Consider the following 18,084-nt stretch of genomic DNA (forward strand, 5'->3'; position numbering starts at 1 on the left):
TGCCAGTCACTATTAAACTCCTATTGATTTTATCACTATTCAGGTTTTATCTATTTACTACCGCAGGTGCTCCAACAATGTTGTGTAATATATTTAGTATTTAAGAGATATTTCGAAGATGTAGTTCTGACAAAAAATGGGTGACTTCTTTATTCCCGTAGCGCGACAATGTGCCATTCCTTGCTAAATGCACCAGCTCCTGCACCGGAACGTGGCACTGAAAGAAACATGAGAAAACACACATCAATTAGTCAACTGCCTTTCTTATTGTTGTGAGGCAAGTGGTGCTGTTGTAGCACTGTATTTGAACACGCATAAATCACTAAGGACTTATGGTACGTCACTAACCGAGTTCATATCTATTGTAAAAAAGCTACTTAATATCCTTAGTGCTTTAAAGTTCTGGGATATACATGTCAGTCGGAAAGACTGAATATTATTTAAGCTGACAGGATGATACCACGTGACTAATGGAGTATTTTTCTGAATTGATTTTAAGCTTGGGTTAAAAGCTTGATATTTTGTAAGTACACATTTCAAGGTTATTTTGGTCTTGCTTTCACTGCGACCTCTTACCACAACTCTGTCTCGCCTAGTTTGACCTTGGTACTACTTTAAATTTCCCCATCACCATGTTGGTCTCTAATTACACTTAACATGCTACAGAAGCCAGTAAGCATAGCACCAGAGGAATCCAAAACATCTCCCATCTTTTGATCGTGACAAACCATGACTGATAACTTCGGCGTTTCAGTGAGCGTCCCCGAGGAAATGTATGGGACCTGTATACAATGTCAGAACTGCTGAGGCGATACACAGCCGCGTAGCCCATGTTTTTGGTCTCATGTAAAACTTGTGTTGGGATACTGATGATACGGCAAGCACCAATCTGGCACTCGGCCGACTAGGCGCACCTAGGTTTTTCCGAAGTCGGCAGCTCGTCATCGGAAACTGCATGGCTTGCAGTATGCGGCTGTAATCAGGTATAATTGATGCCAAGCTGAACATGATTTGCTATGTTTCGAGGTTCCTCGATAAATTAGGAAGAGCATCTTGATAGAGTTTGGCTGAAAGTTAGTATTTGTACATTACAGTGTAGTCTGCAGAATTGTTGAAATGAAACTTATATGTGGCTATGTATACATGGACTGCTGATCAGTCAACACCATCTTCACAACAGATGTTATAATGACAACAAAGTCATAGATAGCTAGCACTGCGCCGTAGCGTGTAATGGATGTGCCTTACACATATATGTGAAAAACGTTTGTTGTATAGTTCCAGTCTTGATTCTAATCATTTTTGTCCCAAGCATCTGACCTAATGCATCTGTACCTGATATTCTTACGGCAAAGTGCTAAAAGTTCAAAAGATGTATTGAAACTATTATTAATTACTATAAGCCAGATACTGCTACTGCTACTGCTACTGCTACTACTGCTATTGCTGCTACTGCTACTGCTTTATAAGAAAAGCTACCCGCCTCCGCGGTGTAATGGTTAGAGAATCCGCCCACAGAGCGGAAGATCGCGGGTTCGATTCCCGGGCTCATGTGTATGCCATCACAACTTGCCTGAGAACCATCACATCCCTTTGTAGGAACTGTGTCTTATCACATCTTGCCTGAGAACCATCACATCCCTTTGTAGGAACTGTATCTTATCACATCTTGCCTGAGAACCATCACATCCCTTTGTAGGAACTGTGTCTTATCACATCTTGCCTGAGAACCATCACATCCCTTTGTAGGAACTGTGTCCCATCATATCTTGCCTGAGAACCATCACATCCCTCTGTAGGAACTGTGTCTCATCACACCTTGTCTGAAAACCATCATTATTAACTAATTATTGAGCTGATCCAGAGTCATTACAGATTATAGTAACAGAACAGAATTTCTTTAGAAAGAGGGCAAAAAGTGATATAGTGAACATGCAGACATATATATGTTTTATTCGTTTACACACACACACACATATGTATGTATGTATGTATGTATGTATGTATGTATGTATGTATGTATGTATGTATGTATGTATGTATGTATGTATGTATGTATGTATGTATGTATGTATGTATATATATACAGTATGGTTCAAAATTATTGAGAATAGCTAAAGCATTTCATATTATTAAACAAGAACAAATCAGATAAAATTGAATGTATTGTGAAAGTGAACTGACCTTTTCATGTTGTGTAGGTAACAATTTAATATTTTATCAAGTCTCCTTGAGCTTCACGGCACAGTCTAAGACGGGTAGGCATACTTCCTATCAGAGAGGTTAGTGTCTCGTGAGTTATGCTGTCCCAGTATCGGACCACTTCTCTCTTCATGTCTTTAATTTTTGTCAACCCCTTTTGATTCACACATTCCTTCATCATCCCCCAAATGTTCTCAATGGGATTTAAGTCAGGACTATATGCAGGAAATGGTAATGCAGTCACATTTTTCTCCCGAAACCACTGCTTGGCATGTTTTGCGGTGTGTTTAGGATCATTATCTTGCTGCAAAATCCAGTCATTTCCATAAAACACATGTGCACTTGGAAGCAGAAAATTATCTAATATGTTAGTGTAGCGTTGACTTGTCAGATTTCCCTCAAACACACACAGCGGGGTCGTTCCTAATAAGGATATCCCTCCCCATAGATGAAACTTTGGGCTGTATTTAGGTCGTCGATACAACGGTGCTGACGCAGACTTTGTCAATATTTTCACATTATTGGGATATACCCATATTGAGCTTTCATCAGTAAAAATCACATTTTCCCAGTCAAAGTTTTCATGTGCCAAACACCACTCAATACGCCTGTCTTTATGTTCTTGTTTCATGAGAGGAGAAAGAATTCCAGTCTTTTTCTCCCATCCAAGATCAATCAAATTTCTTCTAACTGTAGATTTTGATACAACTGTTGATCCCCTTTCTATCATTTCATACCTGATGTTGGAGATGCTTGCCCTTTGCTTTTTAGACGCTAAAATTCCCAGCCGGACGCGATCTGAGAAGTCCAATTTTCTGGGTCTCCCTGCTCCTTTCTGATGCCCAAAATCCTTTCCCTCTTTAAAATTCTTCCTAATCCTATACACAGTAGAAAGAGGAGTTCCTGTTCTCTCTGCCAGTGTATTTACATCATCAATTCCTTGATTACACAACTCAAAAATCAACCTTCTTTTATCTTCAGCAGACATTGTTGACAGTGCTGAGGAAAATGGCGTCTGCTACAAATTCAGGGGAGGTAACTCTAATTGTACTATACTCAGTAGGCCAAGATGAGTTACCTCCCTTATACCATTACTTAGTTTTAAGTATCAGTGAATCAGTTGAGGTGTTAGGATAGCTCAAAGTAAGAAGAAAAATTCTCAATAATTATGAACCAGACTATATATATATGTGTGTGTGTGTGTATATGTATACATATGTATGTGTATGTGTATATATGTGTGTGTGTGTGTGTGTGTGTGTGTGTATACGAATAAAATGTCAAATAAAATATTCAAATGACATCATTTGAAGGGGTACAGACAGTGTTTTAGTTATTTGGATAATTTGAAAGAAAAGGAAAATACGGATGGAAGGATTCACACAAATATTTTCATACAACAAATTTTCGTTCTTCAGCAAGTCATGGACACAACAGTAAAAATGGAATTTATCACCTATAGCTTTATTACAAAAAATTACAAAGCCGGTTTCCTGTCAAAATATTTAGACAGTGCATTGGTAAGCTAAATTGTGTTAGCGAAAATCTACTTTGAAAGGTAATTTAAGAGAAGGGTCAGGGTCGGTGTACCAATTCATTATGTATTGCTTTTGTTGCAGGTGGTTCTTGTGTAAGTTATGATATGTTGATATACTTTGTGACACTTATATCGCTTTGTTTTCAATCGCATGTAAACTGCATGACAAATACAACTAGGCACTTGAATTTGAAATTGAGCAAACAGTTACACACATTATCTAAACGTTACTCGTCCTAAAGTGAAAACCAATTTATTTAACGTAGCTATGATACCCGTTTCAAAACCTTCGCCATCAAATAAACATCTCTTGTTGGTTCGAATTGCAGCAAACATTACAATACTTCCTTTAGTCCAATATGTTACTACGTACATAGACCAGGACGTAGGGATTCGAGTATGTCAGAGAATGTCATCAATTTACTGACATGACATTCTAAAGCTTGGTGATAATAGAGAGAAATGACATTAATATTCTGCGGGATTAATCGTCAGAGACAAAAGATAAGGATAAGGCAATTATCTGTCGGCGGGCATAGGATGGTAACCTTTCTCATCAACGGTTAAATGTTTGTTATGATAGATAATGGAAATCAGTTTGCAGGATCGTCCAGCCGGCGAGAAATATACACAAAATCGTTGATTCATGATGCAGAATTCAGTCTCTCTTGTGCGGGAAACACTGATGGTGTTGTGCGTGTGGGTTTTGGTTATACTATTGTTAGTTGTCCTTTCTTCTATCATTCTATAATGTTTTTCGGAAGAATATTTCGTAATGATGTACTATAAACAGTTTATAGCTTATTTATGCATATAGAATCTTAATATAATCACTGCCGGCTATACTGCTGTATGGATGAATCCGTTTTAGTTGATAGATATTAGAAAGGGTGCGTTGCTCGTGTACACTTTTATCGATAATTCAGTGAACACCATCTGTAATAAAGCAAAGTAACTTACTTAATTCTGGGGGCGGTGGGGTAGCCTAGTGGTTAAAGCGTTCGCTCGTCACGCCGAAGACACGGGTTCGATTCCCCACATGGGTACAATGTGTGAGGCCCATTTTTCTGGTGTCCCCCGCCGTGATATTGCTGGAATATTGCTAAAAGCGGCGTAAAACCAAACTCACTCACTCACTACTTAATTCTGGCCATAAATCATCATCTCCATCGACATTAGCTATATCATAACAGATGCAATTTTATCTACACTGTAACCTTTCCATTTTCACGACAAGATACACAAGTGTCCACATTAGTTTGCAGTGTAGATGAGTGAAACCTGCGTTTCAGAGGTTGTGCAACGTCTTTGAAAGTTATTTCAACGTATAACTGAATAGTTTAAGGATGTTTATGGAAGTCCTCAATGCTACCAGTAGTTCATGTACATCTATAGGAACCTGAGATAAGGAATGGATGATTAATGTTATGTTCCAAATGTATGCAGTGTTTTTCACGTCTCTTGGTCGACATATATGAGATCTAGACAGATACAAGAGGTAGAGTTAGTGCACACTTGCCATCTGACTAGAAACATCAGAAACTGCTACAGGTTATTTCTCCGTATCTGATGCAAATGCAGTCTTCTTACTCACTAATGTTTGGTTTCCATGATGTCAAGCGGGACATGCGTGCCCTTCTAGCGTTCACCTTGTAGCGTAGCGTATTCACTAACATTTCTCAGTCATTTTACCCTTTACATGAAAGCGAAACTACTTTCAGTTGAAGTGACATACTATATTTAGAGATGTTCCATGTTAGGAATATGTCATTCAAGTTTATATCGTATTTCCATCAACCAAGACTCGGCACTACCACATGACCATGGCCAATAACTTTTGTATTTATAGATATAGTTATTTGTGTACATTGACGGGTTTGTGAATGTCTGGATCGTGGACATCTTTCATTATATTATAAATTATTAAAGTCTTCATTCCAGCCCACTGGAAGCCACTGCCCGGCAGTATTGTCGGCTAACTGGACCGTGGTCGTGTTATAGTCACATTGCTGATCCTTTCAGAAGGTGATGCTGCTGGGTATGTGAGACCAATCGCTTCCTGAAATACAAGCATTCACTAATGATTTGGCCGACCATCTGGCGGAATGGTTTTAGCCTGAGACCTTCGCGAAGCACTACACAATGAAAACGGCTTCGTTCTTTTTTGCGTGCTGTGTCAAGTTACGAGGTCCCATGCGTCTTGACGAGATGCCTGGGTGATTATGATAAAGGGAAGACAATCATTTAACAGGCGCTCACATCCAGGCAGCCACACGTGTGACCGCACTATTGCACGGAAATGACGCCTGGTACAAATCCAGTTATATCATATATTCCAATCCACCGTAAATCTAAACATCTACCTTGTGATGTTTTATATTTCTTCATCATCCTCGGCTTAAGTGATGAAAAGGGAGACCGTAGCCATAGTGACATGAGAAGAAATGTGTTTTATATTTGGGGGAGCATACCGTGTAATATATTCACTCACAGCGGGACAAGTAGCAGGCTCGGGGGGAAGGAGGAGAACGATGAACTAGTAGAGCGAAATGACACTGAGGCTCATTCCAAAATGTGCATATCTGTGTAGAACGTAAGCACACATAGGTCACACGAAGGTCGCGAGGTTAACGTTGACTCAACAAAACGCTTACAAGTACCACGAGGAACTACAAGAAACTGTTCTACCAACTGTACATAATTATCCCCATATCACATAGTGTGATCATGTACCAAGGCTAGCTCTTCCAACAACCAAAACAGTACCTATCTATAACAAACCATTCTGAAGGTTTTCTGTTACTTTAGTTTTATTAAATCGCGTTTTCGGGGAATTAGCTCGCTTGGCAAGAGGCAGGGCTATGCCAACCACACACATCACATCATCTGAGCAAAACAAACGAGGAGTTTAATGCACAGCTGTCACAGGATCAGTTTACATAATAATTCAATAGTAATATGTTACAATCACTCAGTTTTCAAAGAACATTGACATCATACGTGGCTTCGCTATAAATACTACATTAATCACGACACACATTCAAAAGTATACAACGTAATGGCATTGTTAAATACTCTACACATCAAGCCAGAGGGCGTGTACACGATATACATTGTACACAGTTACAAAATGGCATCGTATTCACAATGTGATACAACAGATACAATTTACTACAGCCGCCTCCTGATTTGTGACTATCATCCGTAATATATAACTATTCCAGCAGATTATCGCGTTTACAGATAAAACGTACGATAACGTTGTTATTGTGAACTTGAGATTATGTAATTTAGATGGACCAAGGCCTCGGTGGTATACGAGGCACACACGTGATTTGACCAGCGTGAACTACACACAGCCGTAAATATAGAATCAGGACTGATACATGCATGCATTGCACCTTGCCTGTTACCTCTAGAGATACTGGACACGGTTTAAGTCCGATGCTCGTTATCACTCATGACCTTTGACAGGTTTAACATTGAATAACGTGGTCATATGGTCTGTACATTTCCAGTTTTCAGTAACACATACCGTTATAAAGTACTGGTAAAATGTTGTCCAATTTTCCCGTGTCAATAGTTTGATAAGAGACTAATGGGAATGAAAGGTAATCATATATGTTAAGATTGCATTTCTGTTCCCGGATTATGAATGTTTTGTGTCATCTTCAAAAGTAGCAAATTAACTAAAAGCTAAAAGCTCATCAGGTATACGTATACAGGCACAACTTGTGCTACCATGGAAACCAGTTCGTCTGGCGCACAGGTATAAGTGTAAATTCGATATTTTTAACTCTCCAATAAGTTAAAAGTAAACACTGAAAAATAAATAAATTGAACGTTTCTGTTTTTCATACAAACGCAAATACAAGCATCTCAAATGTTTCTCTCGATCTACTCTTCTGTGTTCTGCTTGTGTGATTTTATGCGTTCCAAGAGTTAGCGAAATGATTGAACTCTTTCAAACTAGTTGAGCCAAACTGAATGGTAATTTATCTTCTGCTTGACATGCGTTTCCTTGACATCAATGGAAGAATATTCCAATGTGATAGTTCTGGTTGTGACTAATATGTCCGTAGACAATGTGTATCACTGTATGGTAAAGGCCAAAATGCACAATGTGAATGTGTGTGTGTGTGTGTGTGTGTGTGTGTGTGTGTGTGTGTGTGTGTGTGTGTGTGTGTGTGTGTGTGTGTGTGTGTGTGTGTGTGTGTGTGTGTGTGTGTGTGTGTGTGTGTGTGTGTGTCCCGGGTCCCATTTCCCGCCGTGATATTGCTGGAATATTGCTGAAAGCGGCTTAAAATCATACTCATCCACTCACTCAGTGTAGCCAAGAGTGCACCCCGAGTCCAACCTGACTCCTTGAGAAGGAAGACAATACGCACATAAAGACGTCAAAACCATGCGGGGGAGCCGTGTGTGCAGTTAGTTGCAATTAGTGCACGTTTCTGATCACAAATCAGGGCAGTCCGCAATCTAGCAGAACCTCCAGATCACCAAGGTTTTGTTTGCTTGTGCACGTGGGCGTGTGGTTTTATGGCTTGAGAAGACGTGGACTGCAAGGCTATACGCCATTTTAGTGTCAATCCCAGCATGACGAACCATGGCAACTGGGGTTTTATCTCATGATGAGGTCATTGATCAACATGCCGTATGGGATATCCGTTAGTCGTATGTTCTGTTTCTACATTACTGGCAATGATTGTACTGATTGTGACGGCAGGGTGTGTGAAAGCTGGTGATTCCATAGCATTGAAACCAGGCATATTCTACTTACGATAAGCATAGTCTAGACTACAAACATTATATTGAGTGCAACCTCCCCAGATATAACCCCGATAGTCAAACAAACTTTATTTCTGACAATAGATGTATCAAACGTCTATGACACTACTCAACTCACAGGAAGAGATATTCTCTGAGAGCTTTGTTCTGTCTCCAGTCTGAACTCCATGCTGAAATCGACGAACAGAACCAGGCGTGTGGTGTAATTTACAACCGACAGATCGTTATGTTTGCAATCAATTGATGGCGTTCGTGATATAGTGGTCACCATATGAAACTGAATGTTTCATCACATATTAAGTGAAAATATAACGGCCAATTCGAAGTTTGTTGTTTTGCTGTTATTTGCTGCCTGAAATCCCAGCTCAACTCGATTAAACAATCAATTTATACATTCATCTGGAAAGATCAAATCAGTTTTAGCTTCAATGATTCTTCACTTCAATGATTCTGAAAGACAAGCACAAATCGAAATCTCACTTTATACTAGATTTACTGAGAAACCGAATGCTAGCACACTAGGAGATTAACGACTATAAAGAAGGTCTTTCACGCTGTGCAGATCCATGGACATATAAAGGGACGTAACTGTGTGCAACAAGGATTGATCTGGTACTTCACTTTACACTGAACAGATTAATACAGCTTTAAGACCATTGACTGTTAACGCAGTCAGAGAATGTAATCTTTACAATAGTAGGGTTGTTGTGCTCAAAATAAGGATTCATTGTAATATAGACACATGAAATATGTATGGTGGTATGGCGCTATGTAGGGTACATGACTAGGAATACAACATCTAATCAGTTTGGAAATCATGATACTTTGATTCACATAGTGCGGCCGTGTCTGTGGTGAAGTATGACTTCATTATGTCATTCTTGCGTGCTTAACATGGAAATATCGTTTTAAGGAATCTATCAACGTAATTCAGTTCATGGCCATCACACGCCTCACGCAAGTCTTAGTGTCTGAAACGTCCATAAAGACTTCTCCCATTCCAGGAAACCATGCTTCACTGCACATCATTTGTCCTGATAACAAATGATAAAATAATTATTCTGTTGAGCATGTCATTGCTACAGACTTTTGTTGATTAATTTACCATTCTGTCTGACAATGGCATTAACAAGCCTCTGATAACATGCCATACTTTAGTTCAGTCGGGAAGTCTCGGGACGCGCATTCCATGTGGGAGGTTTTCGACACTTTGGTTTCTCTGTTGACTTTAGTCGGCCACGCGCTCCGAGCACAAGGCTGATTCATACCAAGAAAACAAAGACTTGAAAGGAATAGATCGATGGAGGGTTATAGATACATAGAGGCTCTGAATTGCGAGCTATCATGATTTAAACATGCATGATCGTTTGTCCCCAGACAGTGAATATCAATATTCCATTTGTCTTTCTCGTGACCCTGAGGGGGCTTGTGTGTGTCTGTGAGCGGCCTTGTCAGATTTAACAGATATCATCTTCCATACGTCCTTTCATATTCTGTAATGAATTATATGAACATTCGTTTATCTGCCAGACTTTGTGGAACCTGCGGGTTTTTTTGTATTCACACAAAGGGATAAACTCCCATGGGTGTACGGTGCTTGATGGTCGAGATCATATAATTGCATTGCAGGCGTGTTATGTCAATCTAACAAATTAAGTGGTATGTTCTATGAAAGCCCGTTACCTCGAACCCTGTTATATCAGACACCCCATTTTCAGGACAAGTGTGAAGCAATTTCTGACAACGATTCACTAATGTGGATACTTGAGATGGAAGTTTTTTCCATGGACGTTTACGTCTGGACAAACAGAATTTCAGTCTCGGTTGTTTTCTTGTTTTCTTGTGTTTTATCTAAAAACATGATACATTCAGTAGCTACTTATGCATACATAATGCCTGGATATATTATTAATATATAATATTATGTATCATCAAATCTGTTCTTCCCCTGGGGTGACTATGAACTGTAATAAGTCTTTAACATACTTCAGCGATACTCTGAATGCTAAACGTTGGTAATTTTTAATATAATATTTACCGTTATACTTACGTCAACCTATTTTGTCCATATAAGAAGGTTTCCGGGGAAATAACCTATGAATAATGCATGGTGGAAGACACGGCCCCTTTCCGATGCAGATGAAGATGTGAAATAGGCGGATATATTTGTAATCAACACATTTGTTCACGACTGTCGGGAGAAACATTGTTTGGGTGTTTCTGTTTTCCCAACCAACGTCAGTATGATCCTGGAGCTCGCAAGGGAGACAAATCTGCAGACCGAATTGCTACGTCCCCAACAACAAGACACCCGTGTCCATAAGTAGCGCATTAGACTGTCAGTGTTTAAAGGTGGTTTGGGCGGTATTCCAGGTAGACAGAACGTGATGGATAGCTAGGATACTCATTACCCCGGCTACATATACCAACACAGGTCATGTTAAGCAAACCATCATATTCGAGGTGATTCTGGATAGTCTTTTGCGCAATAAGTGGACGCAATTCCTATGATGAAATAGATCAGGTAGCCAGGTGGCTGTGTGACCGATGATCATGAGGTCAGTCACCAGCTAGTCTGTTTCAGACTGGATAATATACTGTTACTCGACTAGCTGTTACAAAGAAATATTTCTGAGTGCGGCGTCAAACAACAAACCAAACATTTTAGAAACGAAAAGAACCCTGGGATAGTCGCCATCTTTGGTACTGCTCTGGGGATACAGGATCAGGATGCGCACTCAGTGTTGTCCCAGTCCACTGGGTGCAGTGGCCACCCAGTAACAAAAGATGTCGATGAACATAAAGCTGAAAAGACAAATTATAAGATGGGGTGAATATAAATATATTAACACCTGTCTAGAATATAAGTATTCAAAGTGTCAGGTATACCAGACCTTGATACCACAACCAACGCACTATGCCCCCCAGCCGTGATCCAGCGCCCACTCAATCTGAGTAGACGGCCAAACAAGCAACTCATTCCCTGTCCGAGATTTTACTAGGAGCAGGGGGCACCGGGGGACATTCCGCCCCAAGATCCCCGGGGGAAAGTATGAGCTTTAAGAAGAGTCAGCCATTTCACCATTTTGGTCCAAGATCATGTTTACAACCCTGACGTGAACGCGTAACATGAATGGACCAACACAAATTTCAGGCAGCCGCAAAGAGGGGAAGTATATGGATCCGGTTCGTATTGTGGACCACGACATGAAACTGTAATTACCAGCATTTAGGTCACCCCTGCCCCAATCGATGCCCACTATAATGTTATTTGATTTGTGAACATTTGTAATTGTTGGTTGCGATCAATTCCGGCTGATTAATCTATACATAGAAGCTGCATTAACATGCCACAATGCTTCCAGTCCAGTCTTAGATTGCCGGTATTTAAACATCAGAATAACGGCACTGAAGACGATGGTCGACGTTACCGGTGTCGGTTCCAAAGTTGGTCTCCTCGTCGCTTCTTTGAAGTTGTACTGATGACGTAATTTGAGAGGCTGGAACCCGTGGTTGAAATTGATCTTCATGGACAAATCGATAGACTTGCCCTATGATAAGTTCACGGCATATTAACTTTGCGGCATAATTACCCCCATTTGTGGGTGATGGAGGGCATTAGGACATGATTCTACACCGACTATGCGGGTTGCACCACAGTGGGTAGTTATAGGTGCTATTTAATAGGTGCTATGGTTTAAAACTGTACCGCGGAATGTAACGTACACTCAACTTAATAGATCGATATTTCTTATACTGACGTTTCGTCTTGTGTAACAATAAACCGTAAATTTATATGCATGCAATGGACTGGCATCTGAAGATTTTTATGCCACAAATATAACTAAAAGCACAAACGCGAACCCAAAACAGTGAATGAGTATTTCTTCAAGCCGTTTGTAATGATGTATTAACCAAGCAATAACACGGGAGAAAATCCGAAATCAGCTTTACGGGAATTGGAGCCACGTTGGTAATCGAACCCGGTCCATGAGCGTGCTGAAGGAACTCTTCAGTCAGTTGTCTTTCCCAATGTCCGTCAGGCCATGACATAAATGCTTTGTTTGAAACGCAATGTTGGTATTGGTACTAATCAAATATTACTGAAAGCTCTCTCTCACGAAAACGTCGAATTTTGAAATCAAAGCCACAGGCTCTGTAATAACTGCATATTGAGTTGACATGTTCTAAGTCTATTCTTTTATTTGTACTTACATTGTAAACATCGTAGTCTTTGACAAATAACACGTTGTTCCTGTGTACACAAAACAGATCAGTAGAAAACGGGAGTACCAAGTGTTGCCTGTCAGACCTTGATCAATATCAGGATGTGGCCAAAGGCATAACACAGCCTCTGTAGCCACGAACAGGATGGACAAATCTATCTAAATTATTGCCATTCAGCAAACAAAGCCCTTCTATTTAGCCACTTCTGTACATATTGGATGTTGTGGGAAGTACTTGAACGTCGTTGTCAGGTCCCGTGAGGGTACAGTCGGCCCTCCTGTCCTCCCGGTTCTTATCTGCTGTGAATCAACGTTAATTGTCAAAACGAACCGGAAGACATATTTGGGTGAAAACATTGACGTTTCTCTTGACAGTCCTGATATAGGAATATGGTGACTAACTGCCCATGCTCTTACACGGTAGAGTTCTTGCACACACCTGGAACTATTCAGCATGATCTGTATACACCTGTGACTGGTCCTGCTCTTGCACCTGCCTCTAGACGGTGGTACATTTTGAAAGCGCATGGACTTGCATCTGACACTATCTCTACTTCACATGCATCACTCACTCCTCCATCATTCGATGGTCACCTACGAACCACCCACGACCCACTCTCCCCTCATTCATTGATCCACCAGTCACTCCCCTCATTCATTCATCCATCAGTTGAAAACATGGTGCGATGGCTCCCCTGTGACAAAAGATGTTGACGAGCATGAAGAGAAAAAGACAATTTTCTAATTTTCTAAAATGGGTCCGTCGAGTATATAAATATATTCACATCCTTAAAGATTATATTAAGTATTTAAAATGTCATGTACACCAGAACATGATATCACGACCTACGATCCACGATCCGCGACCCACGACATACGACCCAACCACAACCTACGACCAAAGACCCACGATTTACGACCCACTTACGACTCACACACAACCTACGGTCGAGGACCCACGACCTACGACCCACCACTTTCGACCCACACACGACCTACGACACCCGACTTACGACCCATCCACGACCTACGACCCACGAGACACTCAATAACTCACCATCCGTTCATTCATCCACAGTCACTAGCTCCCCACTCATTCATTCATTCACAGTCACTATCTCCCCACTCATTCATTCATTCACAGTCACTATCTCCCCACTCATTCATTCATCCACAGTCACTAGCTCCCCACTCATTCATTCATCCACCAGTCACTCTTAACTCATTCATTCATCCACTTACACCACACTCATTCATTCGTCTGGTGGATGGTGAATAATTACAGGATGTTTATGCTATTAGAGTTGATATAAAATACCCTGAATCCATATCGTGACAAGCTATAGATACTCATCGGAACACAGTTCGCCAAGTTAATGGTCTTGTTAATTCTGTGACGATATACCCCATTATATGTATTTTGTTTCCAACCTTGAAGAAAAGAAACAGCATCTGCGTAATGGTCTCCATGACTTCAACAGACACATATGTAGAGGCGTTATCCATTTCAAAGTTGCTGCCAGTGTGACTCTGATATAAACATAAATCATTGGTACTTTTGCGATTCATTTCTTTCAACAACACCAAACTGACATCTCTTTTCGAAATGGATGGTGTTCCGGAGCCTGATGCATTACAAACAAATGTCAGTAGCATGCTGTCTTTGAACAATATCTGACAATGGACACCGTATTTAGACATTGGTAACGTGTAACCAACAGACGGTTTACGGTTAACTATTGACGCTGGAGTGATTACAGTGTCCCGTTTAATAACAGCTGTGACGTCAAGTCATTGCATTCCAAACTTCCTTTTAGCATCAAAGGTATCGATTTATCAGACCCGAGTTCAAGACGCTTTGATATATCTATTGCAGCTCTCCAGATATGAAAAGGTTAATGTTTTCGATTTTCTTATGTAACTATTATTTGTCATGTGATTTTGTTGGATGAAAATGTTCAGGTTAAAGCGATTAGAGCGTGTGACAGCTAAAGTTGGTGTGGGTGTTTAGATAGTGTGAGTGGGTATATTACGTTTATCGACAAAATTCTGTGTTACGCATGCACTGACGCAAAATACCCGGATATTTTGCTAACAAAAGACAGGCTTATGATCGGATCTAATCTGGGATTCTATCCCAGTATCACGGAATACAGCTTGGGTAAGAAGAATTTCACATGTCTATACAAGCCTTTAACGGCATGCGCTTATTTGTCTACATTCGACTGGAGGGTCTTTTTGTAATGCTCTGTCCACTGGAGCGGTGAATGGAGGACTTGCGTTGAACGTTTTTCACTTTTATGAAGAAACCCCAACAACAGAACAGCAGCCATGTTACTGCAACAAAATGAGAACTATCATTAGGAATTATCTTAAATGAAATCTAGATGCGGGTCCTAACGCTACCAAGGGAGATTACTTCGACTGAAAAATACCTGAGATACAACGACGTGAAATCAGCCATGACCCAGAGATTACCACTTTGGTAAAACCCACGATACCGACAGGACGGGCAAATATCCTAGCTGGCACTCCTTGGCCATCAGCGTACAACCTCGGGACCTTGTACCAGAGACGAACGTTTAGTCTCTGACTAATAACATTTTGACAGTAACAAACAACCCCATATAAATTGAAAAGTAGTCCCAGCGAGATCAGAGATTCTGAACGGGGAAAATCTTGACTTCATTTAGGTCTTTAGCACTACATGGAGGGCTAGGCTCTAGAGGAAATAATGAGGTTCAGGAACAGTGAGACATCCTGGTTGTACCACTGAACCCTGTATCTTAGTTTACGTTACAGTGAGGTTTGAACCAGTGACTGTAACCAACAGTGGCTTGTAGGTACATTGTTATTACATTGATTTGTATTACCCTACCCAGGCCATGTCCAGGGTTTACCATACAGGGATCGATGAACAATTACCAAACTGAATACTTCATCTAGCTGGGGTCACGTCTGACATGACTCACTCGGTCTGAGGGCTACTGAACCCTCTTGGATCGTAAGCTTATCAATATATTTACTTAAGAAAAGACGGCAACTCTGGAAGAGAGAGAAAATTAACTTTTATTCACGCCATACTTGATGTGAGTTGCCTGTCTTTCTTGGATGCCGCAAATTCACCCAGAGAGGCCAATCGAGACGGTCTCTGGTGAATAGGCCACGGACTATAATGTAATATGGGCATGGATGCGCGGGATGTTTGGATGTTAAGGGAACTATGGCGTCTCGAGGGGTATCAACGAACAGTCAACAAGATGGTTTTGATGTAAGACGCACACACATGTCAGAGGAGTTTTACGCAATTATTTCGAAATATTCAAGCAATATCACATTAGCGCATTAACACACTTTGGAGACATTCAGTCATTTCATTCGCGGGCTTGAGATTTCCACACATTGCATCACTAAATCATATACGAGGACTGTAATGTAATGTTTCGCTGTGAGAGATTTTTAATTCAGTTTTATTTTTCGCATAATAAATGGGGAACTGAGACATCGTGTTTCTTTTTTACTGTCACATTTTCACATTTTTGGCAATTTATAGATTATTTATAGATTAGATTTAGATAAAATAGTATCACAATTCTATCCTACGGTTATATATACACCACCGCCATATGACTGGAATATTGTTGAATGCGATGTAAAATCAAACTCACCCACTCACTACGGGTAACTCAAAAAACCTGTTAATCGTGAAGTGGTTTACTCCTGGTTTAGTGTTAGAGCTATTCTGAACCATCAGACTTGGCCTCAGCTTATGATAGTCATGACGACAAAGACATGGCCAATAAATAGTATTGTCTGTTATTTCAGTTCCTGTCATGGCGTCATCACGGTGAAGGTACGTCATTAAAGATTAACCCCAATATGATACCATACAGCGGTAGGGGTCAAGTTCATCCTATTGGTATGATCGCATGCGACTGTGGACTTCCAGTCACTGACCTCTCCCCTATATCCAAGTAATGGCCACTTTCACTATCATCTGGTAATGGAAAATGCCCATTGTCTTGCCACGGACCAGCATGTTTATGACGGCAATATTCTCCATGTGCCTCGCGTCAGGCATCACTCCTTCTTTATGTCCGATAGAGGAAGGGTCGGCTGGTGCACATATAGGATATCCTCGAGTGTTGTGACGCCCGTTGCTATCGTTTCATCACCGAGCGAGTGAATTGTATTTAACGCCACTTTGAACAGCACAATGGTTATCTCAGCCATGTAAGTCTACCGTTGGCTGCAATCCTAGACCCACAGCATGTATGGACGTCCTACACGGTCACCTCTGTGGAAAAAAAACGACGACGATGGGATTCAACATCCAAGAAACGATATACGTGCGTTTAGAGGCAGCGAACGCTCTAGGGAGGATACAAGATTACTTGGCCGTCTGTGCTTTCACTTGGACTTAACATTTTCAAATAACCGCTGTAGACATTACAAATCAGCATGGTGTGTCTCCTAACGTCAGGAATGTTAGTATGTCACGTGGGTAGATTTAACTGGGATCGAAAGGTAATTTGTAGGGGGATTGGTTGGTTGGTTGGTTGCTTGCTTGCTTGCTGGCTGGCTGGATGGATGGATGGCTGGATGGCTGGCTGGATGGCTGGCTGGCGGGTTGGTTGGTTGGTTGGTTGGTTGGTTGGTTGGTTGGTTGGTTGGGTAGGTTGGTTGGTTGATTGGTTGAATGATTGATTGATGTGAACATACTTCATTTACCATTTGGTACGCGGCTGTTATGCCATACCGTCAGTGGTCAAATATCAGCGGCCTTACTTCAGACAGTAGCGTCAAGTCACATACGCCCTGTAGATTGTATCTCATTTGTATCTCGGATCGTTGCACACACACGATCATTTGCAGGCCACCATGACATTTCATGATACTGCAGGCAGCGCTGAAACCAACATTCACTCGTAAAGTCAGTAGGGAACAGAACTGACTGCGCAAATGAATGAAAACAAGTAAAAGAATAAGAGCAATAACTATACTGCCCTAGCCCCAATCAACTTTACATAAATACGTGCTATTATGGCTTGAAGAACGTTCCAACATATTCCACAGCAGTCGTCCAATTACCACTCACTCTCATTACTGTGAATTCTCCTGGTGAGCACATGTACAAGCAGCGGTTCACATATAACACAGTAAGCGACATAACTATAATGCACATAGGACCTTCACAGAAACTTGGTGAATATCAGGGCGGCTGCTGTGTTATATTTCATATGCTATATATATCCATCGAAATGGAAAGAATAGAAACCCTATCCTTATTAATATATAGACACAGCATATTCTGAAAGAACTGGCATCCAG

Source organism: Haliotis asinina, chromosome 5, assembly GCF_037392515.1.
Source record: "Haliotis asinina isolate JCU_RB_2024 chromosome 5, JCU_Hal_asi_v2, whole genome shotgun sequence".
In the NCBI taxonomy this organism is placed as follows: Eukaryota; Metazoa; Mollusca; class Gastropoda; order Lepetellida; family Haliotidae; genus Haliotis; species Haliotis asinina.